This window comes from Diabrotica virgifera, chromosome 6 (assembly GCF_917563875.1).
Source record: "Diabrotica virgifera virgifera chromosome 6, PGI_DIABVI_V3a".
NCBI classification, from domain to species: domain Eukaryota; kingdom Metazoa; phylum Arthropoda; class Insecta; order Coleoptera; family Chrysomelidae; genus Diabrotica; species Diabrotica virgifera.
In genome coordinates, this window is record NC_065448.1 from 8,033,724 (window position 1) to 8,060,551 (window position 26,828).

The 26,828-nt window shown below is 34.9% G+C and overlaps 1 protein-coding gene across 2 annotated transcripts in view; it reads right to left on the minus strand.

The window, feature by feature from the left end:
- The window catches only part of LOC114349472 (uncharacterized), a 120,720-nt gene that overhangs the window by 37,855 nt on the left and 56,037 nt on the right, over nt 1-26,828 (minus strand). The window contains exon 1 of one of the 2 annotated variants that reach the window (XM_028299856.2): nt 1,757-1,977. The exons of the other annotated variant lie outside the window; for it this stretch is intronic. The gene's annotated coding sequence lies outside the window, so the exon portion shown is untranslated. Of the gene's footprint in view, nt 1-1,756; nt 1,978-26,828 lie in introns of those variants that run through there. 2 annotated transcript variants of the gene reach the window in all.

Genomic DNA, 26,828 nt, shown 5'->3' on the forward strand with positions numbered 1-26,828 from the left:
GTGGATGGGGGTTAAAATTACTTCTCATTTTTTCTTAAAATACATTAGTTATCAATTTTGTTTGCAGCATATCTCGCTTAGTTTTAATGTGATGGACCTTTAATATAGCTCATTTTAAAGATATTTTCAAGCACTACAAAAGGTATTAGTAGCATTATACACCTAAAATCGACCGTTTTTCAGTTATTTTAAGTTGAATACACCAATTTGAGAATGTACCAAAAACCAAACTATTTTCCATATCTCTTTTTGTGTTATAACTAGAAAATTTATGAAGTGTCTCTTTGTTTTTTATAACCTAAAAAAATGATAGTATGATGTTAGATGCATAGTTTTTAAGATATTCGCAAAAAACCGTTGGAAAAGGTATTATGTTTCAATGAAAATGGCTAATTTTCAACCACGAAAATCTCAAAAAGTATTGAGATTTAAAAAAAAATTATAGAACAGTTTATGCTTAGAATTAGGTTCTCTAGCAAATTCCGTGGTAATTTTAACCAAAAAATTTTCCACACCTAAGAAGGGGTGGGAACCACCCCCAAGATAAAAGCACACATCGGCATAGGGTTGTCTTTGAATTAGGAGATAAGTAGTGGCAAGGCCCAAAATTTCATTAAAATCCATGCAGTACAATAGAATTTGGAGGTAATATCATATTATTGCTCCCATGGACTGGCGTAACAGGAATCAAGAAATAAGCGCTCATATGGTATTCATTGATCTTGAGACAGTACGAAGAATTGCTGAAGTGCAGATTCCTGGAAAGAGTACGAGAGGAAGACCAAAGAAGACCTGAGGGAGACGATTAGGCAGGACATGTTGGTAAATTGGATCGATATTGATATGAATGGCCCAAGATTCCAAGATAAAAATTTATGGGGAAACGTAAGTAGGGAAGCTGATCATGCATATCGATAAAGGCAAAGAGAATGATGATTGCTAACATTCTAATAGGTACAGAAGCTTAACGACGTTCTACACCTTCGTTGCGGGGTATGCCTCTCAGACGAAAAGGGGGGAAACTTATATGCAAGCGAAACAGTATTTTCGAAACAGTATTTTCACTTTTATTTAATAATGGTACGGTAAACAATCATCATTTTTTAATATGTTATTCCTTACAAGAAAACCTTTAATTTAAGCACAAATAATTAAAAATCGTAAATTTGGTTCAAAAGTTATTAACTTTTTAAGAGCGAAACATGATTTCAAAACAGTATTTTCACTTTTATTTAATAATGGTACGGTAAACAATCCTCATTTTTTAATATGTTATTCCTTACAAAGAAACCTTTAATTTAAGCACAAATACTTAAAAATCATAAATTTGGGTCAAAAGTTATTAACTTTTTAAAAGCGAAACAGTATTTTCGAAACAGTATTTTCACTTTTATTTAATAATGGTACGGTAAACAATTCTCATTTTTTAATATGTTATTCCTTACAAAAAAATCTTTAATTTAAGCACCAATAACTAAAAATCGTAAATTTGGGTCAAAAGTTATCAACTTTTTAAGAATTCCCATAAGAGCCCATGTTAAAACTTAACTTTGACCCTTAATAGTAATTAAACGGCACGGTAAAACAATTTTTAAAAAATCAAGTCTTAGTTTTTTGAAGTAAACTATAACATACTAAAATTTCATGCAAATCCTTAATTCTTTGCCGAAGGTGTAGAACGTCGTTAAGAAGAGTATCTAATGTTTCTGTCATTCTTTTTAACTTTCCCATTAAAATACGATCAATAAAAACTTACTTTTTAAATTTATAAGGTAATATCCAATGTTTTACACAAATGTCCACATTGTATCAGTATGACACACCACAAATTCTTCCGCGCACATTAGTCGAAAAACAACACTTTTCTGGAAAATATTTACAACAACATGGAGAAACATCAAATTAATATTAATAAAGTTCGACTCACACATCACATCGTGAATCATTGCCCGGCTCCGGCTCGAATAGAAGTTGAACCTTTGATAAGAATTAAAATACTGATAATAAAATTTTAGTCAGTAATGAAATGAATACATATTATGTTACAAAATGTAGATATTATAGTGAATGTTTGCAGATAACAGCCACTTGTTTGATTTTAGTTTTAGGTACAGCCAGCGGCGCGACAAGATTTATTTTACTGGAGATTTCACAAATAGAAGATCTATTAGCTTGAAATACCTCGAAAACTAATGGCTTTATCGTTACGAATGAAGTGTATGTTATTTACACAGAAGGTATTGGAGAATCGAAAAATTGCACTAAAATAGACATTCCGCCAGTGGCGTAGAATTTGGGAATGGTCAACCATTCACGTTCCCCCGTCGTACGCCTCTGGTAGTAGCCAGAAACGTTTGTTTAAAATAATTTAGTAGGGTATACAGTACCAGCAACACTTACCAAATTTCATGTTGTTATCAAATGCCTGTCAGGAAATATTCAAACATAAATAAAATAAAAGTTTAACTTTGACACCCTGTATTTCGGTTATTATCAACTTTTGTACTAAGGTAAGTTAGCTTAAATCGACCTATTTTAAACTCAGGAATCTAAGGTTAGGCTACGGCCCATTCTTTACCAAACACCCTGTCATCATCATTCTCTTTGCCTTATCCCTATGCGGGGTCGGCTTCCCTAATTGCATTTCTCCACACAATTCTATCTTGGGTCATATCAATGTCAATCCCCTTTACCAACATGTCCTGCCTTATCGTCTCCCCCCAGGTCTTCTTTGGTCTTCCTTTCCTACTCCTTCCAGGAATCTGCACTTCAGCTATTCTTCGTATTGGGTGATTAACGTCTCGACGTTGAACATGACCAAACCATCGTAACCTATGCTCTCTCATTTTGGCATCAATTGGTGCCACACCTAGACTTCCCCTAATATACTCATTTCTAATTTATCCTTCTTCGTCACTCCACTCATCCATCTAAGCATTCTCATTTCCGCCACATGCATTCGTTGTTCCTCTTTCTTCTTCACTGCCCAACATTCAGTTCCGTACATCATAACCGGTCTTATAGCTGTTTTATAGAATTTTTCCTTCAGCTTCATTGGAATTTTTCTGTCACACAACACACCATTCGCTTCTTTCCACTTCATCCATCCAGCCCTAATTCTACTACATGCATCTCCATATATTTCTCCATTACTCTGTAATACCGATCCCAGGTACTTAACACTATTGCTTTTTACAATCAGTTCACCATCCAAAGATACCATTTTATTTGTAGTAACTCCATCTTTAAATGAACATTCCAAATACTCTGTTTTTGTCCTACTAAGTTTTAAACCTTTTTCCTCCAGAGCTTGCCTCCACTGTTCCAGTTTTTGTTCTAAGTCTCTTTCACTATTTCCTACTAACACGACATCATCAGCATACATTAAGCACCATGGAATGTTACCCTGTAGTTTCGCTGTTATCTGGTCCAAAACTAATGAGAATAAATACGGACTAAGCACAGAGCCTTGGTGCAATCCTACTTTCACATGAAATTTATCAGTCTCTCCCACACCTGTCCCTGTTACTCCCTCATACATATCCCTCACAATATTTACATATTCACCAGGGACTCCTTTCTTATTGAGTGCCCACCACAGAATCTCTCGAGGGACTCTATCATATGCTTTCTCAAGATCAATGAATACCATATGACCGTTTGTTTCTTTACTCCTGTATTTTTCCATCAACTGCCTTATAATGAAAATTGCATCTGTTGTTGATCTGCCCTGCATAAAGCCAAATTGATTCTCGGATATTTCGGTCTCTTCACGTATCCGTCTATCAATTACTCTTTCCCATATTTTCATGGTGTGGCTAAGCAGTTTTATAGCCCTGTAGTTTGTACATTGTTGTATATCTCCCTTGTTTTTGTAAACAGGTACCAGTATACTGCTTCTCCATTCGTCTGGCATTTGTCCAACTTCCATAATTCTATTAAATAGACCTGCTAGCCACCTTGTTCCTGTCTCTCCCAATGCTCTCCATACTTCCCCAGGAATATCATCTGGTCCTACCGCTTTTCCTTTCTTTATTTTTTGAAGCGCTTGAGCCACTTCCCCGTTTGTTATTTTAATGACCATTGCTGCTACTGTCTCTGTTGACTCTACAGGCTGTCTGTCAAATTCTTCATTTAGTAAGCTGTCAAAGTACTTTCTCCATCTCTTTTTGACATCCCTTTCGTGAACTAGTATTTTATTATTTTCATCTCGGATACATCTAATCTGATTAAAATCATTTGCTTTCTTTGCTCTTTGTTTGGCTATTTTATATATTATCTTCGTTTCGCCTTCACTGGTATCAAGTTGATCGTATAGGTTTAAATACGCTTCTGCTTTGGCTTTTGCTACTGCTACTTTCGCTTTACCAAACACCCTGTATATGCCAAAAAATCATAATTTAAATATACAAATCGACATGTTTCGGGATTTATTTTCAAAATCGCCCATTATATTATATCAAAAAAATGAATTTATTCCATAATATTGCCCCTCTATGTATAATAAACTGCTCGTCAAAAGTTAGGGATATAGAAAATTATGCTCATTTTCATAGTTGATCGTTTTTCGCGAACAGACGGATTCCGGTATTTTTTTTATTTTAGATTTTTCTTTAGTATTTACACAATTGTGAAAACGTTTACTCAAACTTATTTTTTGTACTTATACCAGGTGGACGAAAAGAAATGTTTTTCTTATGTTAAGTTTGAGACACCCTGTAGGGGGAACGAGGTACAAATGTGAGTATACATCAGAATCGTATTGTAGTTTTATGTTTTGTGAACATGTTGTTGTTTGAATGTCCCTGATATCTTTAGAAACAAAAGAAATAGACGGTTTTGTAATTTAACATGTGTTTTAACCGAAACAAAAGTTTGAGACACCTTGTAGGGAGAAAAAGGCACAAAGGTGAGTATACCTCGATATTATGTAGTAGTCTCGTATTTTGTGAATATTTTATTTTTTTAATTTCTCTGATATCTTTAATAACAAAGAAACTAGACGATATTACTCTTTAATACAGTGTGTAAATTTTAAAACTTACAATGGGCTATATCTCACGAACAAAAGCTGATATAGAAAAATTCTTGAAACCGTTTCTAGGAAATTATGGGGGAACTAAAATGACATGAAAGATAACTCACCCCCATCAACCCTCTAGTCCCCACCCACCACAATCAAAAAATTTTAAATTGCAAACCCCTACTTGTGATACATCATTTAAAAGACTATAAAAAATGCTATCCAACGGTATAAATAATAATTATACAGGGTGTTAATATCAGCCGGTTTACTATGACTTTTATATTTGTAATGCTATCTCCCGGACTATTGTTGTGAATGATAAATGTCCGTCGGTACATTTTTTTGTATAAAAACTTAATTTGCCGTTTTTGCAAAACAAGTTAAAAACATTTGTTTTTTGGTTTCTGTCAGATACAATAATTTTTGGTTTATTTGAGACTTTAAATGTCATTAGTTTTCATCATTTGTACGATCGGTACTGTCATTAAGCTGTAGTTGTCACGATGGTTTACAGTACAGTATACCTGAACGCGTGGAGATTATTTTCATATTTGCGTCCCAGAACCAGTGTTATTTACGAACAGCTCAAATATTTAATGAAAGTCATCCGGACAAAAATTTAAGTCACGTGTACGTCCGCGATTTAGTTGAAAAGTTTAGAGAAACGGGATCAGTGCAAAATAAAAAAGGGATGCCCCAAGATTACTGAGTGAAGCATCCCAAATTGAGGTCCTTGGAAATTTTGCAATAGAGCCTACTGCATCAACACGGACAAATTACATAAGTTTCACACCTACAAAACACAAATTCTTCAAGAACTAGGCGATGATGATTTAGACCGACGAATTGAGTTTTGTGAACACATGACTGAAAGAATTCGCGTTGAACCGAGATTGTTAAAAAATATTTGTTTCACTGATGAATATACTTTTATGCTGAATGGTAATGTAAATAAACAAAACTGTCGGTATTGGAGTGATGCGAACCCGCATCGATTCAGAGAAGGTCACACTGAATATCCTGAAAAACTGAATGTTTGGGCAGGAATATTAGACGATGCTATAATTGGCCCCTTGTTCATACCAGGCAATTTAAGTGGCGACATTTATCTCGATACCTTTAATTGTGCATGAATTAGAGAACCAAAGGGACGGCCAAGGCAACCTAGCTCTAGACGAAGATTTTCTGCACTTCCAACAAGATGGAGCACCTCCTCACTATGCAGCTCCAGTTAGGCACTGGTTAGATACTAATTATCCGAACAAATGGATTGGAAGGAGAGGTCCTATTGAGTGGCCACCGAGATCACCAGACTTACCGCCACCTGACTTTTTTCTATGGGGTTACCTCAAGTCAGTTGTTTATAAAACTCAATCTGCGTCACTTGTGGAATTGCGAGAAAGAATTACGCAAGCATGTCGCGCTATTACAAGAATAACATTTGCCAAAGTTCGTGCAGAATTTGAAAATAGGCTGTATTATTGTTTACAAAACAACGGAAGCCACTTTGAACATTTATTTAATTGACATTTTTAACAAATTTGTAGTTCAACAAAAACCTTATTAAATTTTTCATTTAAGCCAAAGTTACACAATTATTGCTTCACTCTGTATAATTATTATTTATACCATTGGATAGAAATTTTTATACTCTTTTCAATGATGTATCACAAGTAGGGGTTTGCAATTTAAACTTTTTGGGTTGTGGTGGGTGGGCCCTAGGGGGTTGATGAGGGTGAGTTCTCTTTCATGTCAATTTAGTTCCCCCTTACTATCCTAGAAACGGTTTCAAGCATTTTTCGATATCAGCTTTTGTTCGTGAGATATAGCCCATTGTAAGTTTTAAAATTAACACACTGTATGTGTTTCTATATTTCACATGTGTGATGTGATACATGTCGTCAGTTAAAACACATATAAAAAAGTAATACCGTCTAGTATCTTTGTTATTAAAGATATCAGGGACATTCAAAAAACAAAATGTTCACAAAACATAAGACTACAATACGATTTCGATGTATACTCACATTTGTACCTCGTCCTCCCTACAGGGCGTCTCAAACTTAACATAAGAAAAACATTTCTTTTCTTCCACCCGGTATAAGTACAAAAAAAAAGTTTGAGTAAACCTTTGCATAACTGTGTAAATACTAAAGAAAAATCTAAAATAATAAAAAAAAATTAGCGGAATCCGTTAATCTGTTCACGAAAAAATCTACTATGAAAATTCAGGAGAATTTTCTATATCCCTAACTTTTGACGAGCAGTTTATATTTTCATATACTCACAAATGTAAAAAATCTGACTGCCTTTCTTTTCATATCTACCTGTTTGCTTCTTTTATCCGTCCGTGAACAAAACCACATACTTTAATTCCGTAGCCAATGTCAAGTGTTTGTGTTTAGAGGAGTTCCCCCAAAATGAATCAATTTTATGACTCTTTCGGCAGGTGCGTGCTTTTGTTGGGTTGAGTGTCTGTATTCGGATACTCAGGTAAAAATTATTTTAATTTCCTTATAGGGGGACGCTAAAAGAGTGCATTCGGTATCCGTTACACAATAAAACAGAGAATGGCGTCACTATAATAGGAACTCCTCGAGTTCTTTTACCTCTGCAAACGCGGAGATTTTCAGGTTTAATAATAAATTCGTTGAAATATATCAATTGTTGGAGTATTAAATAATTTAAAGGAAGGCTCTTTTTCGAAAAAATAAACAAATCTGGTTTTTTTATTTTTTTTTTAAACCAATAGCAATCTAGCTATACTTTTTATATGGTAGCTCTTCTTCGTCAAATGCTAAATATTGTAGATTCAAAGTCAAACGACGGGAAAACTATGCATTTTTCGAGGATAACTCGTTGAAACTAATTTAAAGTATTTAAAAATATCTATCTCTAGAAATAAAAAAAGTCTCTAGCTCAAAAATTAAGTAACTTATAATGAAAATAATGTCAGTCCCTATTTTTTTCAGCAAAAAATTTATCGGAAACAACCCCCTTATCACCATCCTAATTAACACTATTTGGGTTCGTATTTTATACGAGGTATATAAAAAATATGAATTTCGATCAAGAGTAAAGTACCTCTTTAGTTCACAACATTTAAAAATTAGAATGATATAATTGCACATTAAATCATAATTTTTAATTCTAAATAACTTTTCATAATAGCAATTTTCCATATTATGAATTAAAATACGTAAATAAACAAAGATTTCGTTATGATAATGCTCGCATTTTCAGCTTGTTTATATATGTAACCACAACTAAATACTTCTTGTTATAATAAAACTAATCAAAATTCTCAGGAATGAATGAAGATATTAACTGGAAGTGGCTGTATAGAAAAAAACCTACCTATAATCCCGTCCCATTGTTTTCATTCTTGTTTCTACAAATGAACTATAACCATACCATTAGTGATTTCTAAGAAGTTGATGATAACTAACGACTTAATGGCAACTGAAATTGGCAACAGTCATTGAAATGTGATCAACTCAATTTGGATCCCACGTGTTGGGAAACCTGTATACTTTACCTTAGGGCATTATCCTGTTTGCCATGTGACCATCACAGGCCTTTTTATCGAAGTATGCACTTTTAAGGCATCTATATTTTATGTAAAGGGTTTTTACCCAGATATTTTTCTTTTGTGGCTCAGCTAGCATCCAGTTTATCGAACACTGATGATGATTTTTTATAAAAATCGAAAACGTTTTGTTGTGATGTAGCCCTTTTAAGGGATTTTTAATAAAAAAAAAAATGTATACCTTTTACAAAGGATTTCTTTCCAATTTTGTGATTGATGGTATACAGCCAACTACAGGAAAACTTTTTCTTTTCCTTGTGGATTTTTTACCTTTGTTAAAGTTATGTATTTGCAGCTAGAATCTTCATTTGATCCTTGCCAATTTGTTATTTTTAATATATGTAATTCTAAAAATTCTAATCTTCGAAAGATTCCCTTGACAATGGAATCCTTTTAAACGTCTGATGTCCTAATACAGTTTCCCATTCTACACATATGTCCAAAAGTTTGGAATATTTCGTCTTTTTATTGATTTTTATATATAAACTTTTCTGAATAGTTAAACATCATTTTGTTTCAATTCTTAACAGTACTAAATAAATATCAAAACCAGATAAGCGATATGCAAAAAAATTATTTATTCTCTTGGAGTGAACAACTTATAAAGTACAACTTGCATTTAAAAATGAATTAGTAAAGAAAAAAAAATGTGTGTGTACTTTGTACGCACGTAAGAAGTTATACTTCTATTATATAATTTCAAAGAAATAAATGCTCAACCCTTTATACTATATATGACCCTTTGCTTTGACAGGTTACAATATTTACCAAGTGATGTATACAAAAATACTTTAAATATACTTACTATTATTATAAAATATCTTATTCCGGAGGAAGACAAATCCAAAGACACAAAAATGATATTAATAAAAATAATATCTACATTTACTAAAAACACTAATATATCCTTTCAATTACTTATTTGCGCTGATACATACATATCTTGAAAGACTAGCAACGAACTACATACTGTCTGTGTGCGCATGCGCCCGGCATTATAAAATTTCACTCTCGATCGTAAAGAAGTATAACTTCAAAAATAATTTTTAATAAAACTAATAATTAATATTTCCTCCATTGGCCTGTATGCATGACTGTAGGCGATTTGGCATGCTGCCGGTTAACTGGTCGAGCTGGGCTTGTGGAATTCTCTCCCATTCTTCACGAGAAGCATCTTTCAGTTCGCGAAGTGTAATAGGGGGATTGTTTCGCTTTTTGATGCGTGTCTTGAGAATGTCCCAAGCATGTTCAATAACGTTCATATCGGGGGAATTCGAGGGCCACTGTAATGTAAATATTCCTTCTTCTTCCAGAAAATGTTGTACTGCTGCTGTTCGATGAGGAGGTGAGTTGTCATGCATAAACACAAATTCATCACCTACTGCCCCTCGGAATAGACGTACCGTACGACAGGATTTAAAACTTCCTCGATGTACACAGCACCATTCACCAGTGACACTTCTCTCCAGAACCAGCAGTGGCGTCCGTGTACCACTCATAATACCACCCCAAACCATAATACTGCCACCTTCAAACGGGACACGCGGTTGTGCTGTTTCTAGTCGGGCTTGTCGTCTTGGGGCCCTTCAAACCAGTGTTCTTCGCGAATCAGATACCAAGCCAATTTTTGACTCATCAGAGAACATCACGTTATTCCAGTTAGGACCATGTTGCACCATTTCTGTAGCCCATTGCAACCTTACTATTTTGTGTTGGTAGGTTAGTTTAGGAACATGTAAGGGCCTTATACGATACAAATTTACCGCATTTAGTCGGCGTGTTATTGTTTGCCGTGAAATATTCAGTCCTTGCAGCCTAGAAATTTCTCTGGATATACCACTTGTGGATTCCAGACGATTTCTTCGAGTTATCAATGTTATCTGCCGATCTTGTGCTGCTGTTGTACATCGACTTCTACCACTTCTGGGACGATTCTTGACGTAATTTGTCTCTTGGATTTTTTTTAATTTTAGATACAGCACTCTGAGTAACATCAACAATATTCGCGATATCACTTTGGCTAAAGCCCTGTTGTAACAAAACAATTACTCTAGACCTGTCAAAGTGAGATATCACGTTTCTAGGCATTTTTAAACGGCTCAATTCAAATTTAAACACACACTGAAATAATGTGTAAATACGCTAATCAGTTGAATGTGACCAAAATAAGCAAAATGATACAACAACGATTCAAAGTTTTTATCATTTTCATGTAAAAACGCTCTAAAATGAATATCAACAACAGTTTTGAAACCACCATAGGCGTAGATATATTATTTGTACCACAAGCGCCGACTACGTGGGTGCTGCGGGGCCCGCGCCCCGGACAGGTAAATCTGTCCGGTGCGAAGCACCGGACGCCGATGGAGTTGAATTTTCGGTCGCCGCACGATACATGGAGAGGAAATTTTCAAAGCTGTCGTCTGCGGATCTCCCATTATACCGTGAAACCCCGTCTCGCCCGCCCACTCCGCGCGTTTCGGGTTGAATTCTCGGACGTCGTTCACTTGCTCGTTCTGTGTTTATTCTATGTTACAAGACAAGACCAGTCGAATATATTTCAATTTGTCACGCATTCTGTTTACGGTGCGTTTTTTTTTGGTGAGGGGACGTGCCATCACTGTACATAGATTAAGGCAGGTAAGTACAAAGGGGAAATAATTGAAGCGTTTATTTGAAAAACAACACTTGTCCAAGAATTAAAATTTTGGAAAATCAAGAAAAACTGCCCAGCTTCAATTTATTTCAAATCTTACTTTTACTAAGATATTCGTTGGAAGGAATGTGAATATCAAAATAATTGTACAAGTTGATTTCATATTTTTATTGATATATTAAACAAAAATCGGTAGAAACTTAGCAAAATATATCATCTATAATATTCATAATATTAGAGGTATTGTGTTGAACAGTTTCTGCCATGCTGAACTAGTTTTCTATTACAAAAGAAACAAACATCACCTGTTATTGACAAAGAACGCACACAACTGATAAATTTATAGACAAAATCATTCACGCTTAGCGATGACCGTTGATTAAGATGGGACAAGTGTTGCTTTTACAACATACCGCTTGGACATCTGTTGTTTTTATAAAACTATCATCCGAATATTCTATGTAGTTTACTCCGGACATTTGGGATTTTTACACAACTGAATCTGTGAGATCGATAAAAAAACTACTATTTTACGCGAACAACATATAAAGTTAAATTTGCAAAAAATGGACAGGCGTTGTTTTTCAAATAAACGCTTCAATTGTGTATTAAAATGCTTTTGTTTTGTGACAACACGAATGAAGTGTGAAATTTCCATTCTAGATTCCTGATCACTAGAAATGGATAAGTTCATAATACGTACTCCGATACAAACTCATCAGGCTACGAGGAATGAACAATCTGTTCCAGTTCCATCGACATCTGTTGAGAGTTACAATGGTAGTAAAACCATACATAACCTCTAGTGGAAAGAAGTTCAGACAGTTTCGTGACACAGTCATTTCGTTTCACAGACATTCGGCGCTATCATTGAGACAGAACGGTCAAGGCGTAAACGTCGCAAATATGTTGTCAAAGTCTAAATTGAAAGACATGACCGATGCAAGAAAAGTCTTCTCACAATATTTTCCACTATTAAATACTTGACTGTTCAGGGTATTGCCGCAGAGGACACTTCGATAGTACATACATCAAACTTCAATAATCTGCTTCATTTAAGAGCTAACGATATTCCAGAACTGCAATTTTGGCTGGGCAGAACAGGATATAAATGGTTATCTCATGATATTTCGAATGAAGTAATGTCCATTTTATCGAATGCTGTTCAGAGAATTATTCATAATCGTGTCCGTTCGCAAGAATTATTTTCAATAATTGCTGACGAAACATCAGACATTTTAGTGAGCGAACAAATGTCTTTCTGCTTGAGAAGCGTGAATGCTTCCTTGAAAAGAAGGAAGGTCTCAAGGAAAGTAGATGACATGAGACAAACCGAACATAATTTTGACGATGTTAAATAATTTTACCTCCAGATGTACTATGAAATTATTGACATGACAGTGACTAGCTTGACGACAAGATTTGAGGGGGATACATTGAAGCATCTCAGAAAAGTTAAGGCATTTGCGCTGGACAAAGCGGAAAATGCAAATTATGTGACATCCTTTTATAAAGAAGACTTCGATGGCGATAGATTGGCCCTTCATAGAAACATGTTCTTGGATATTACATCACAGCGAAATGTCGAACTTGAATCTATACAGGATATAGTGACATATCTGAGGAGTCATAGCGAGCTTTATGATATTTTACCTTAATATTTAAAATTCATAAAGTTGTTGCTGGTAATACCAGTCTCATCATGTAAGGCCGAAAGATCTTTCTCGTCATTGAGAAGATTGAAATCATTTTGAAGATCAACAATGAGCCAGAAGAGATTAAATGATGTAATGATACTGAATGTTCATGGCGACATGGTGGAAAATCTCGATTTGGAACAACTCTGCAATGAGTTCATCAAACGGTCCTCTGTTAGGATGAACTCTTTCTCATTGTTAGATCCTAGAGAAAAATGAAATATAATACTTTACAGCCGTTGTCTGTTGTCTTATCATGTTCTATTGACTAATGGCAGTTTTATATGTATTAATTTTTTTTATTAGTGTAATGTTGATCATGTTGTGTTTATGTTTTTCGTAGATATAGGATATAGGTATGTTTATCAGTTTATCTATCTTCATATTTTTAATTCAATAAACGTTAATAAATTAGTCGAATATGTTTATTTTCCTGAAAAATTTAGCTACCCAGCCCACCCTACCTTTTTCAGCACAAAGACAAAAACTTTGACAATCGAAGGTGAGGTGCACCGGACGGAATTTCTAAAAGTCGGCGCCGCTGATTTGTACGTATTCCAAACTTTTGGACATGTGTAGTTTTTTGGTCCTCTTAATTTTTGTCCCCATTTGAGTTTAAATGAAGCAATGCGAAAAATAAATTATGAGTTCAAATTGTTCCAAAGTGACAAAATTGAAATGTTTTGTGCACTTTACATCGGAATTTGCGATGTATAACACCTTTCTGTAACTTTAGTCAACGATGCACCTTCATCATCGATATACAGCTGCTCTGTCGCATCGCATTCACCCCTCGCGGCATCTTCACATTACCAGAACAGAACGAAACGGTTACGCCAGAAGAACGGAATTATAAAAGAGAGAAGACGCAAGACAATCGACAATCGCGGGCAGCGGCGGCAGTCTCATGCCTCATGCTCATGTGGAATTCCGAGAAGACAACGAATCGAATCTCGCACTTGTATTACCTGGCAATACCGAGAAATCTCAGTTGGCTTTGGCTCTGGCCAGTTTATCGGCGAATGATCAAATGGGGAAACGGCAGATGCAGGCAGGTTGTTTGTTTTTGCGGCGGTGCCGATTCTTCGTTGATTTAGTCTTTGACTTAACTGGAGGACCTCGAAGAGCTTAAATATGAAATAAGAATTGTATATTTTGATCAATAGTTGTAGTATGTAAGACTACATATTATCTAATTAAGAAATTAAATTTTTATTTAACACTTTGAAGCTCATATTATTTTTGGCATTGCTTCATTTATACTCTATCAGGAAATTCATAGTGTTGCTGTATATTTGAATTGTAAATAAAAGAAACGTTAACTATTCTCTTATTGTTTTCCAATTCGCGAGGCTGCACTCTTTACCTGTAAAACGCATATTGATTTTTGACGATAGGACACTCTGACCAAAAGATCTCGGATTTTTACTATGGAATTGACACAAATTTTATTTAAAAAAATTGATTTCGCGCGCGTAACTGCCGTTCAAAATCCTCAGTCGCTTCAAACGTTGTTTCTGAAAGAACGGTTCATTCTACACAAAAAGTTCTAAAACATTTTTGTTCAGAATTACCTCAGATAGATTTCTTGTGTGAAACATCTTTTTCTACGGCGTACAGATTCTTGGTAAACTGACGTTTTCTAAAAATAAAATAAAAATTCCATTTATATTCAGTTGCAATGCGAAGGCAAAACAATCTTATTTTTCACTTAGAATACGGAGCGCAATCCAGCACTCTGAATCGACGATTTTCGACTCTTGTTGGAGTCTCATCGGAAAGAACGTAGGCCTGCTGCTCCATACTCTAAGTGACCAACACCGAGAGTTTATCCCCCACACCGCAACTGACGTGAATGGACTAGTTGACTAGCGTCATCTGGCAATTGAAGGATGAAGTAGTTTTCAATCCTAATAGCAATATTAATGATATTTAAAAATATTAAAATATTACTAAAAGATTTTTAAATTGAAAACTTATTGGTCCATTTTCTTGGTAACACCTCCACTCCAAGGCTTCTAAAATTTGCAAGCCAGATGGATGCTGAAGCGAAGAAGACAAGAGGGAATTCAAAAAACTTACAATTCACGACCCCGTCTGTTCAGCTGGTAAATTCCAACAGAAATCCAATTCCAGAAAATCAGAATTCCAACAGAATTCAGCTGGTAAAATCCATCTGGCTTGCAAATTTTAGAAGCCTTGGAGGTGTTACCAAGAAAATGGACCAATAAGTTTTCAATTTAAAAATCTTTTAGTAATATTTTAATATTTTTAAATATTATTAATATTGCTATTATGATTGAAAACTACTTCATCTTTCAATTGCCAGATGACGCTAGTCACCTAGGGGAGCGTTCAAGTATTACGTAACGCATTTTTTGAGGATTTTTGACCCCCCTCCCCCATGTAACGCACCGTAACGTTTTTCTGTACCCCCTCCCCTACCTAAACGTTACGTAACACCCAAGTGACCATTTGAACCTAAATGGAAAACGAGGTTGCGAAAAGTACCGGAAACTCGGTAAAAGAACTTTGTTATTATTTTAATGGCATTTGAGGTAATAATAAAAACTTACAATCATCATTCAGCCTTAAATGTCCACTGCTGAACATAGGCCTCCTCCCCTCGTTTCCAACCACGTCTATCCTGCGCAGCTCTCATCCAGTTTTTATTTAGCTTTCTTAAGTCGTCAGTCCATCTTGTAGGCGGTCGACCGACGTTTCTCTTGTCTTCGCTTGACCTCCATTCCAATAACCTTTTTGTCCATCTCCCATCTGTCATTCTGGCAATGTGTTAGCTGGTGATTCAATTCAAAATTCTCAAGGTGAAATTTTGAAATTATGTATAACATCTCCACTTCAACCTGGCTAGCCTTTCGATGACGTCAGTCACCTTTGTTCTTCTCCTGATTTCTTCGTTTTTGATTTTGTCTTGCAGAGTTATTCCTAACATTAAACGCTCCATTCTTCTCTGCGTTACTCTTAGTTTGGTAGCTGAGGCTTTAGTTAAGGTAAGTGTTTCTGATCCGTACGTCAAGACTGGGAGGACGCACTGATCAAATACCTTTCTCTTTAGGCATGTGGGCAACTCACTTTTAAAAGTTTCTCTCAGTTTTCCAAATGCTGCCCACCCAAGAGCGATTCTTCTATTCAGTTCATGTGTCTGGTTATCCCTGCCACTCGTAATTTCATGTCCCATGACATGAAATATGTTCAAAACTTACAAAAATAATCTTTTATTATTAATTTTACATTTACATTTTCCCTACTTGGCCCCATCCTTACATACATTTTTGGTTTCATTCTTTATTGTTCTTCTCATGCATTCTGCTATTTTATCTTTTTTAATAAAAGCTTAAAATAAAATAACATATTTATAATTTCAACATTTTATTTTGCTTAGTAAAAATTTTTATATAACGAATAACATACGATGTTACCAGTAGTTTCGGAAAAATAGTGAAAAAAATGTGTAAAACTTTTTGTTCTTCAACGCCCTGTATCGTGAAAACGCATGCCGTTACCAAAATTATTTAGTAAGCAAACCCCAATTATTTTTTAATTTTTCACCTATCCTAGAGATCGTGTTACCTTTTTCTGAAACACCTTGTACATAAAATATATATAAGAAGGCACTTACGGAATAAAATTATTTCTGTCCTTGTTTTAAATAATTTTAAAAAACGCTGGGACCCGTAAATTTTCATATATAAAAATGTGTGCTTTTTAAACATAAATTTAAATGTAGGTACAGGGTGATTCGTGCAAGCCTAGCGTAGTCCATTATCTTTAATTTTAATTAAACACCCTGTATATTTTTGTTTTTAGAAGCTGCTTAACAACCTCAAAAATATGGATTATGTAGGGTCTATTATAAATAATGCAAGGTGAAATTTTGAAATTATGTATAATTTTTGTCAATGTTAATCACATAAAACTTTGAAATTAATAATTCAGGAATCACACTTTAAATAAGGGCATTATTTTTTAAAATATATATATCACTTTTCTAAACTAAGTATCAATATAGTGGGTTTTGTATTTAATGCTTTTTATTTAAAGACATTTTTAAATAATTTGAAAATTTGCGTACATATTTAAAACATTAATGAATACCTACCTACTGCTGAAAACGATACTGCATGTTGTAGACTTAAATTACCCATTTCATTTTTACCAAAATATAAAGTACCTACCTATCTATTTATCAGATAAACCCATAAATAACTTCGAGGGAACAGTTCGGATATTGGAAACATAATATGACACATGGTCTTTTGAAAACAAAACAATTCTCAACGAAAGAATCCCTTGTTAACTTAGGTTAGGCACTTGACATCATTTTTACCCTGAAAATCCTTTGTCGCTAACTTTACCATCAAATATAATTTAGGTGAAGTGAAACGAAAGAAGATTATGCGCTGTTGGATGTTGGGCTTTGGGTTGTATAATATAAATGAGAAATGGTTTACATTTGAGCAATGAATTTTTTTTAGAGTTTTCGGTTGATTTTATACAGTTTTCAGTAGATAAGTAGATTGGAGTGCAAATCAGTATGTCTACTGAAAAATCAGTAGACAAATCATAATACAATTCAGGGTTCTATGTAAAACATAAAAGAAATTATGTAGTTTTTTTTATTTAAGTTAAAAAAGAATGTTACGTAACGCGCTGTTCGAACCCCCCTCCCCCCATGTAACGCGCCGTAACGTTTTACAAAACCCCCCTCCCCCCCAAACTGAGTTACGTAATACTTGAACGCTCCCTAGTCCATTCACGTCAGACGTCAGTTGCGGTAGGGGGAAAAACTCTCGGTGTTGGTCACTTAGAGTATGGAGCAGCAGGCCTACGTTCTCTCCGATGAGACTCCAACAAGAGTCGAAAATCGTCGATTCAGAGTGCTGGACTGCGCTCCGTATTCTAAGTGAAAAATAAGATTGTTTTGCCTTCGCATTGCAACTGAATAAAAATGGAATTTTTATATTATTTTATTTTTATATTGGTCGTTACTTCTTTGAGTAACTAGTAACTAGGTCCATTTTCTGTTGGAATTTACCAGCTGAACAGACGGGGTCGTGAATTGTAAGTTTTTTGAATTCCCTCTTGTCTTCTTCGCTTCAGCATCCATCTGGCTTGCAAATTTTAGAAGCCATGGAGGTGTTACCAAGAAAATGGACCAATAAGTTTTCAATTTAAAAATCTTTTAGTAATATTCTAATATTTTTAAATATTATTAATATTGCTATTAGGATTGAAAAATATGTACTTCATCTTTGATGTTTTCTTTTTTCCTTCTCAATGAGGGACGGTTTTAGGGGGAAGCCCAGGGATAGGAGCGGCAAACTTTTTTGTATCTTTTTTGAGGTCCCAAAATTGATATTCTCAGCAAAATTCAGCTTGTTAGTCTCGTTTTTAAAGATCAAATCTCTGACGACTTGAATATTTCAGATTTTGGTTTCATTTCACCAAATTTTAGTCTCATGGAACAATTTATACACTGTGTCCGTAAAGTATGGAACAAATTATTTTTTAGCTAAACAGAGCATTTTAAGAAATAATCCTGAAACACGTCGATTTTTGATTTTAATTTACCGTATTTTAAAATAATATTCTAATATACAGGGTGAATTACTTTCGAGTAATGACGTCACCGTCATTTTTTTTAAATGGAACACCCCCATTTTGTCTCAATTTTCGGATTACTCTAGCTGAGCTGATTCCAAAAATGTATCACATGTTGATTCAAATTGGTACAGGGTGGACAAAAATACAATAGCTTTGTGTGTGTTCATAAAGTAACGCGTTAGTTAAATTAACAATATTATCAAAAATACTTATTGTATTTTTGATATTTTAATTAATTTTTAATTTTAAATAATTTTTGATATTGTTTAATTTAATATTTTAATTTAATGTCAAAAATTAATTAAAATTTAATATTATGAGCACACACAAAACTATTGTATTTTTGTCCACCCTGTACCAATTTGAATCAACATGTGATACATTTTTGGAATCAGCTCAGCTAGAGTAATCCGAAAATTGAGACAAAATGGGGGTTGTTCCATTTAAAAAAAAATGACGGTGACGTCATTACTCGAAAGTAATTCACCCTGTATATTAGCATATTATTTTAAAATACGGTAAATTAAAATCAAAAATCGAGGTGTTTCAGGATTATTTCTTAAAATGCTCTGTTTAGCTAAAAAATAATTTGTTTCATACTTTACGGACACAGTGTATAATAAATCAATTACTTATCTGTGCAAACCACCCTGTACACATAGATGTGAAATTTTCTCAATTCAAAGTAAAATACATCATTTTCTTGTGCGATGATGATACAATTACCCAATAACTAAATATTTCAGTGACGTTACTTTAAAATGAATGATTTCAATTTAATAATAATAAATCTAACTCATTACATTCTAATAATTTTATTCTACGTCGGAAATCGGTCAAATGATGAATCATATTGTTTGTATGTTTTTTTATGATGAAATATCATTGCTTATTGTTACTTTTATCTAGCATATAATATACCTACTCGTGCAGATCCTTAGTTTTATGGAAATATTGAGAAAATCTTGGTAAGGGATGAGGAACATGTTAATTTCCCCAAAAAAGACAAAATGCATGATTATAACAGCAAATCTACTAAGATGTAAATTAGAGGTGGAGGGTCAGATAATAGAACAAGTAGTGATGGACTTTAAATATCTAGGCATCACACTATTAGCCCGATCAAATAACAATCTCACCCAAAAAAAATAAAGAAAGGATGAAAATTTAGGAATAGGTAGTTGAAATTGTCTATTATTATATAAGAAAAAGTTTACAATTCTACATCCCCTCCATTTTACAAAAATGGAGGGGAATACCCCCCTCTCAACGGTGAAAAATATACATTCAAAACAAGTCCGGAATTGGATAAAATGACTAATTATAAGCAACTTTTGTTCTATAGAGTTTTTTCCCTAAGTCAATACTTTTTGAGTTATTTGCAAGTGAATATATTCATTTTAAACAGAAAAAAAACATGTTTTTGGACGGTTTTTCGGAGATAACTCAAAAAATACTCAAAGTATTTGAGCGAAAAAAATATTCTTATCAAAAATATACCTTATAAAAAACTGAAAAAAATGTTATATGCTTGAGGTCTGTAGATCCAGTAGAAGCAGAGTTGTAGCTAATGAAAAGTAGGATCTTCTTCATCAAATTCCAAATCGAATATTTCAATGTGAAATAACCCAAAAACGGAGCACTTTTCGGGGAAAATTCATTTCAACTTTTTTAAATCGCGAAAATCACCCCCTAATTAGCATCACAAATAAACTTTATCGTTACCACTTCACAAGTTACTTTGCTTATGTATTGTTTATATGATCTGTAAGTTTCATCGGTTCAAAGTGCTTAATTTTGAAAAAGCTGTAGTTAAAATGGCTTGAACGAGTAACTAATCACGAGTTTAGGCAAATTTTAAACAGCAATAGCATAACCACATTTTATCTAAAAAGAAAACAAAAAAGCAAAAATATTCAGAAAAGCAAAACGTACATTTTATTACCCTTTAAGATTTTTGGTATTACTAATAATTTTTAAGTTAATTCCATAAACAATTCCATTTTTTTTTTCAAAATAAAAAAATGTTTTATTTTAAACCCAATTTTTTGCAAAAATGAGCACTTTGAACCAATGAAACTTATAGATAATATAAACAATAAACAATATAAAAGTAAAGTAACTTGTGAAGCGGTAACGATTAATTTTATTTGGGAAGCGAATTAGGGGGTGAATTTCGCGATTTTTGTACCAAAAAATAAAAGGGACCAACAATATTTTGAGCGTAACTCACTTACAGTAGAAAAAATGAAAGAATACCCATGAACGAACATATAAAACACGCTGTATTTTCCTGTCACCATGTCACACAAAAAATTGGCCAGTGCAAGTACATGTAATAATTATTATTACATGTACTTGCGCTGGGCAATTTCCTTTTTGACACGGTGACAGGAAAATACAGCGTGTTTTATATGTTCGTTCATGGGTATTCTTTCATTTTTCCGACTGTATTTTTAATGTTAGAAGTTTTTTTAAAAAACAAAAATAAACCTTTTTTCAAACACTTTAAAAAAGTTGTTATGAATTTTCCCCGAAAAGTGCTCTGTTGTTTGGTTATTTCACATTGAAATATTCGATTTAGAATTTGACGAAGAAGAACCTACTTTTCATTAGCTACAACTCTGCTTCTACTGGGCCTGCAGACCTCAAGCGTACACCATTTTTTAAATTTTTTATGAGCTATATTTTTACTAAGAATATTTTTTTCGCTAGAATACTTACTTTTTGAGTTATCTGCGAAAAACCGCCCAAAAACATGTTTTTTTTTGTTAAAAATGAACATAACTCAACAAGTATTGATTTAGTGAAAAAACTCTATAGAAGAAAAGTTGCTTAGAATTAGTCATTTTATCCAATTCCGGTCCTATTTTAAACGTATATTTTTTCACTGCCGAGAAAATATTTTTCACCCTGTATTTCCCAATTTTTGTAAAATGGAGGAGATGTAGAATTGTAAACTTTTTCTTATATAATAATAGACAATTTCAACTACCTATTCCCAAATTTTCATCCTTCCTTTATTTTTTTTGGAAGTTTTCGTAAAATTTTGTGTTCCCTGATGCTATATCTACGGAAAGCTCAAAACAGAAGTGAAAGATCGTGAACAGAGCAGCAGGTTGCCTGAATGAAACAATACGGCGAAATAAATATATATATTATATAAAAAAATTACAAGGCAGAATTTAAAAAACAGTCATTAGATCATTAATAGAGCTAGAAGTACAGATATACGACGGAGATGCAAGGTGGATAACATTAATAACTGGGTAAGAAACAAGAGTAGAATGGAACGACCACATAAGCCGAATGACAACAAATAGAGTAGTTAGTATCTAAGGACGGCGAGAGACGGTTCTTCAATAGGAAGACGATCAGTGGGAAGACCACGAAAACGATCGAACAACAACTTACTGTACGCACATTGAAAAAACAGACAAGCTCATGTCTCCACAAAAAAAAATTCCAACGCTTTTCAACCTTGTGTTATATTTCTTCTTCTCTCAATATCGTCAGTTTTCAAACCTTTAACCAAATCCTCTTGTTAATAACAACATAAAATTTTCTTTGATACATCAGTGAGTGCATCGTATCGTGTTTATCGATAAAAGAAGCAGGAACCAAAATGGCAAGTTTCAGAAAAACATTGTAATCGTTGCGGTTTTCGATAGATATCGTTCGTCAGTCTGTAGAAGTGGCGAGGCGGGCGGTATATACGATGTTTTCAATGTTTTGTTTGCGGTTTAACCTGTTCCAGCAGTGGTTAATTCCAAGAAAAGTGACACCATTTATCGTAAAGTATAGGAAGTGAAAGGTTTTTACGATGAATGTGTCGGCTGGTGTCGGTGAATAGATGATACCTTCCGTAAAATACAATGTAAACACCGACAAATTTCAGGAAATGGAAGTAAACATCTTTTATTTGTAGTTTGCGTTCGATTACGAATTTTCTTACTACTAATGGACCGTGATAGTGTGACGTCAAAATGTCAAAATTTTTCCAAACACGTTGTGTCTAAGGTATACGCTAACGTGTACGCAAATAAAAAAGTTAGGTAGAATTAAACGTCATAACAAATATTTTTCTATCAAACAAACACTAAACATATCAAAATAGCGTGTATCAAAATATACAGTCACTGCCCACGCTAAATAGTCACTAGCTTGATGAAGTTTAACTTTTTTATTTGCGTACATTTTAGCGTGTACCTAGACACAACGTGTTTGGAAAACTTTTTTTGACGTTTTGACGTCACGACTATCACGGTCCATTTTGTATGAAGATCGTTGTTTTTTTCAGAGAGTAAGAAGAAAAATGCAGAGGTAAATTAAGCAGGGATTCCACGGAAAGTGGAGTGGCGCTCTTTGCCAGTTCAAGTCGGCGAAAGAAAATAGACAATAGTGAAAAGCAAAGAGAGCATAGTTGGCGCACCACGTTAAAAAAAAACTCCCACGGAACGTTGCAACGGCAGGCCGAATGAAATCGAAAAATGTTACAGCAAAAGATAAGAACTGAATACGGTAATGAACGCACCGTGAAATAGCGAAATTTCTCTCGGGATTTGTTATTTATGACCCTTAAGCTAATACCAAACCCTAATTTATTGCCTCTTTACCCTATTTTTATTGCCCTGAAAAGCGTGGATCATTTTCGGAAGAACTGTCAGGTAAATGACACAGTTTAAAGAGATTTAACATACAGGTGTTAAAATGTTCCCCTTTCAATCGGGCTACGGAGCTGATACGATCAGTGGCGTGGTAATTTTACTATGGTCTAACCATGTTGTATTAAGAGTTTTATCGTTGTATGAATTAACCAACTGATAAAAAATCTATTCACTGGTGGTGTATCGTCCTTATTCTGGGTCCGACCGATTTTATCAAAAAAGCAAATATCAAATTAATTTTGCAGTACTTTGGGGTGCCAACTAAGCTGCAATCTCAAAAGCGAAAATAGCTGTGAAGACTACCAATCTCCTTAGAAGAGACGGTAATACCCATAGAATAAGGGGTGCCGGTGCCAACGGTGTTCTCTCTCCTTTGCGCTATCATATATTTTATATCTCTCTTTGCCGACGTTTAAATTGGTAAACCGCTTCAACACGTTCTTCTATGCGTCGTTGGTCCGAACCTTTACTGTGACATTAATAAATATTTCTTTATTGATAAATTTACTCCACCTACCCCAAAATGTGGTCGAACCATTCCGAGAAGCGTGTCCCCTCAACTATCGAGGATTTAGTTTAGTCTGTTTTACGCCTCCAGTGTTGGCGGTAGAGATTTTATTAAGTTGGTTAATTCATACAATGATAAAAACTCCAACACAATGTCTCTAGACCACTCCATAGTAAAATGACCTCGACACTGACTGTCGGAAGGTTTGGAGGGGTGCCTTAGTACCTGCTGTGCATCAGCTTCCGACTTTCCTTTGAACGAGGTATGTTTATTTCATTACAATGGCAACAATGTTGATGCTGTCAACTTGACAGGTGCCTAAATTCAAGTTCAAAACTTCTTCTATCAGCTTCCGCTAAGAATTTTTGGCTTATTTTATTCTAAAACATTTTTTAAATTGTTAATGAAGTGATGATGAAAGACAGGGAAACAAGATGTATGCCACAAATTTTTCCTAGTTTGAGTTCACATTGTACAAATGAGCGCCCGCCCTGTCATTATTTTCCCGCCCACGCTTCATTAACAACTAAAAACAATCTTTTAAAATGAAACAGGATCAAAATACTTCTCGGGAACTGATAGAACAAGGTTTGAACTTGAATTTAGGCACGTGAATTCAAAAATAATATTTTTCTACTTGTGTTTTTAAGCCTTGAAAATCGTCATTTTCTTTTTTTTTGTTTTAAATTGATTATAAGTCAAAATGATCAACTTCAGAAAAAAATGACAAGGGATATTTTTTTCGAAAAGACTTAATCGTTTGGAGCGAAAAAATTGATTTTTACTATTTCTATAAAAAAGATTGTTTAAATAAATTAGGACAAGCATTGAGCATTACTCTGGTGTATCCCATGAAAGTGATTGTGCAAAATTAAATTTCCATTAACATTTGTCTCCAAAATTACGTTTCTCTTGGTTTCTCTCTCTCTCTCTCTCTCTCTCTCTCTCTCTCTCTCTCTCTCTCTCTCTCTCTCTCTCTCTCTCTCTCTCTCTCTCTCTTGATGCGTTGTTTTTGCGGCCACGACAGGTACCTAGATAAAAGCTTCTACATTGTAAAACGTTACATTCATTGATAACCATTATTCGGTCATCATTTCCTGCTTTCGCGTGATATGTGGTCGATCTAGAATCTAAACTTAGTATTATTGTAGTTAGTAGTTGATCTGCAAAACCATGCTTTTTGCCGCGGTTTTTAAGTAAAATTACTTCTAACCTTTTAACGTTAGATAAGTAAAGTTCCTGTAACCTTCTGGCTTACGTCTAGTATTAGGCTTTTCAAGTCACGCAAGCGCCCTTAAAATGACTTATGAGATCATTTACGTAGCTGATACCTTCTTGGGCAGACTTTTTTTGGCTCTTCCGAAGTTCAGCTACAAACGTCTTCTTCTTCTTCTTAGCCTTCTATCGTCCACGTTTGGACATAGGCCTCTCCCAACTCCTTCCATCGGTCTCTATCCTGAGCAACATATTTCCAATTCGTTCCGGCTACTCTTTTAATATCATCAACCCATCTCATCTGTGGTCTTCCTCTCGGTCGTTTACTTTGGTAAGGTCTCCAATGTTGTATCGTGGCATTCCAACGTTGGTCTTTGTGTCTAACAGTGTGGCCTGCAAAGCTCCATTTAAGTTTGGCAACTTTTGTTGTTATGTCCTCGACTTTTGTTTTTGATCTTACCCAGTCGCTCCTCTTTTTATCTGACAGTCGTATACCTAACATTGCTCTTTCCATAGCTCTTTCTGTTGTAGCTAGTTTATTCATATTTGCCTTGGTTAGGGTCCAGGTTTGACACCCATATGTCATGATAGGAAGGATGCACTGGTTGAACACTTTGGTCCTCAAATATTGAGGTATTTTGCGGTTCTTAAGTATCCAACCAAGTTTTCCAAATCCTGCCCATGCTAGTCTTGCTCTCCTATTAATTTCCGCACTTTGGTTTTCTTTGTCAAGTTCAGGATTTGGCCTAGGTAGATATATTCCTGGACTTTTTCTATCTCACTGCCATTTATAGTTATGCGTCTGGGGTCATCTGTGTTTGTCATTATTTTTGTTTTCTTCATGTTCATTTTTAGGCCGACGTATTGGGAGCTGCCTGCGAGTTCCTCTATCATAATTTGCAGTTCCTCGAATGAGCTCGCTATAATCACAATGTAGCACAGCTACAAACGTGCTTGTCATAAATCTGACGATTCGACATATCAAGATCATTCCGTCCCTGATACGTGGATTGCTATTTCTTGGACAATGAAATTGGAATTAACGTGCGCTTCTTGCCCAATCTATGTCTCCATATACTTACTTACTCCGTGGCGTTCGTACAACCCTTCGTGGGTTTTAGCAGACTCGATAACGTGCCTCCACTGTTCTCTGTCTTGAGCAACCTCTATCCAATTCTCCACGTCCACATCTTTCAGGTTTCCTGCTATATTATCTGCCACCGGAGTCGAGGGCTTCCACGTAGTCTTCTTCCAGTTGGGGCTTCTTCCCATATCAGCCTTACTGTTCTTTGGTCAGAATGTCTTCTGAGGTGTCCTGCCCATTGGAGTCTTCTGGACTTTATTTTTTTTTTTATTATGTTGGCGTCTGAGTATAGTTCTTAGAGCTCCTTGCTGGTTCTTACCCTAGATTGTCCTGCTGCTTCATCCAGTATCATCCAGAGATCATCCGCTCTCGGACTCGTATACTCGGCGGCTGAATATGCTTCGCCGGTATGGCTCAACAGCAAACACACGAAGATCATTGACACCCAATTAAACCAGACAATGCGAATGATCTCAGGTACAATTCGACCAACACCGAACTATTGGCTTCCCATTCTGAGTCACATTCCACCGCCGAAACTAAGAAGAAGTCATTCTCTTCTCAGAGAATATCGAAAAATCGAGGCTAACCATCAACTACCCATCCACCATGATAAACTTGATATCGAAATGAACAGACTGAGCTCCAGATATCCCCCATTGTTAAGGGCCACCTCCCTACATCAGGAACATTTCGACCTCACCAACGCTTGGAGAAGACAATGGGAGAGCGACTCACCACAGCAATCACACCAAATGGCC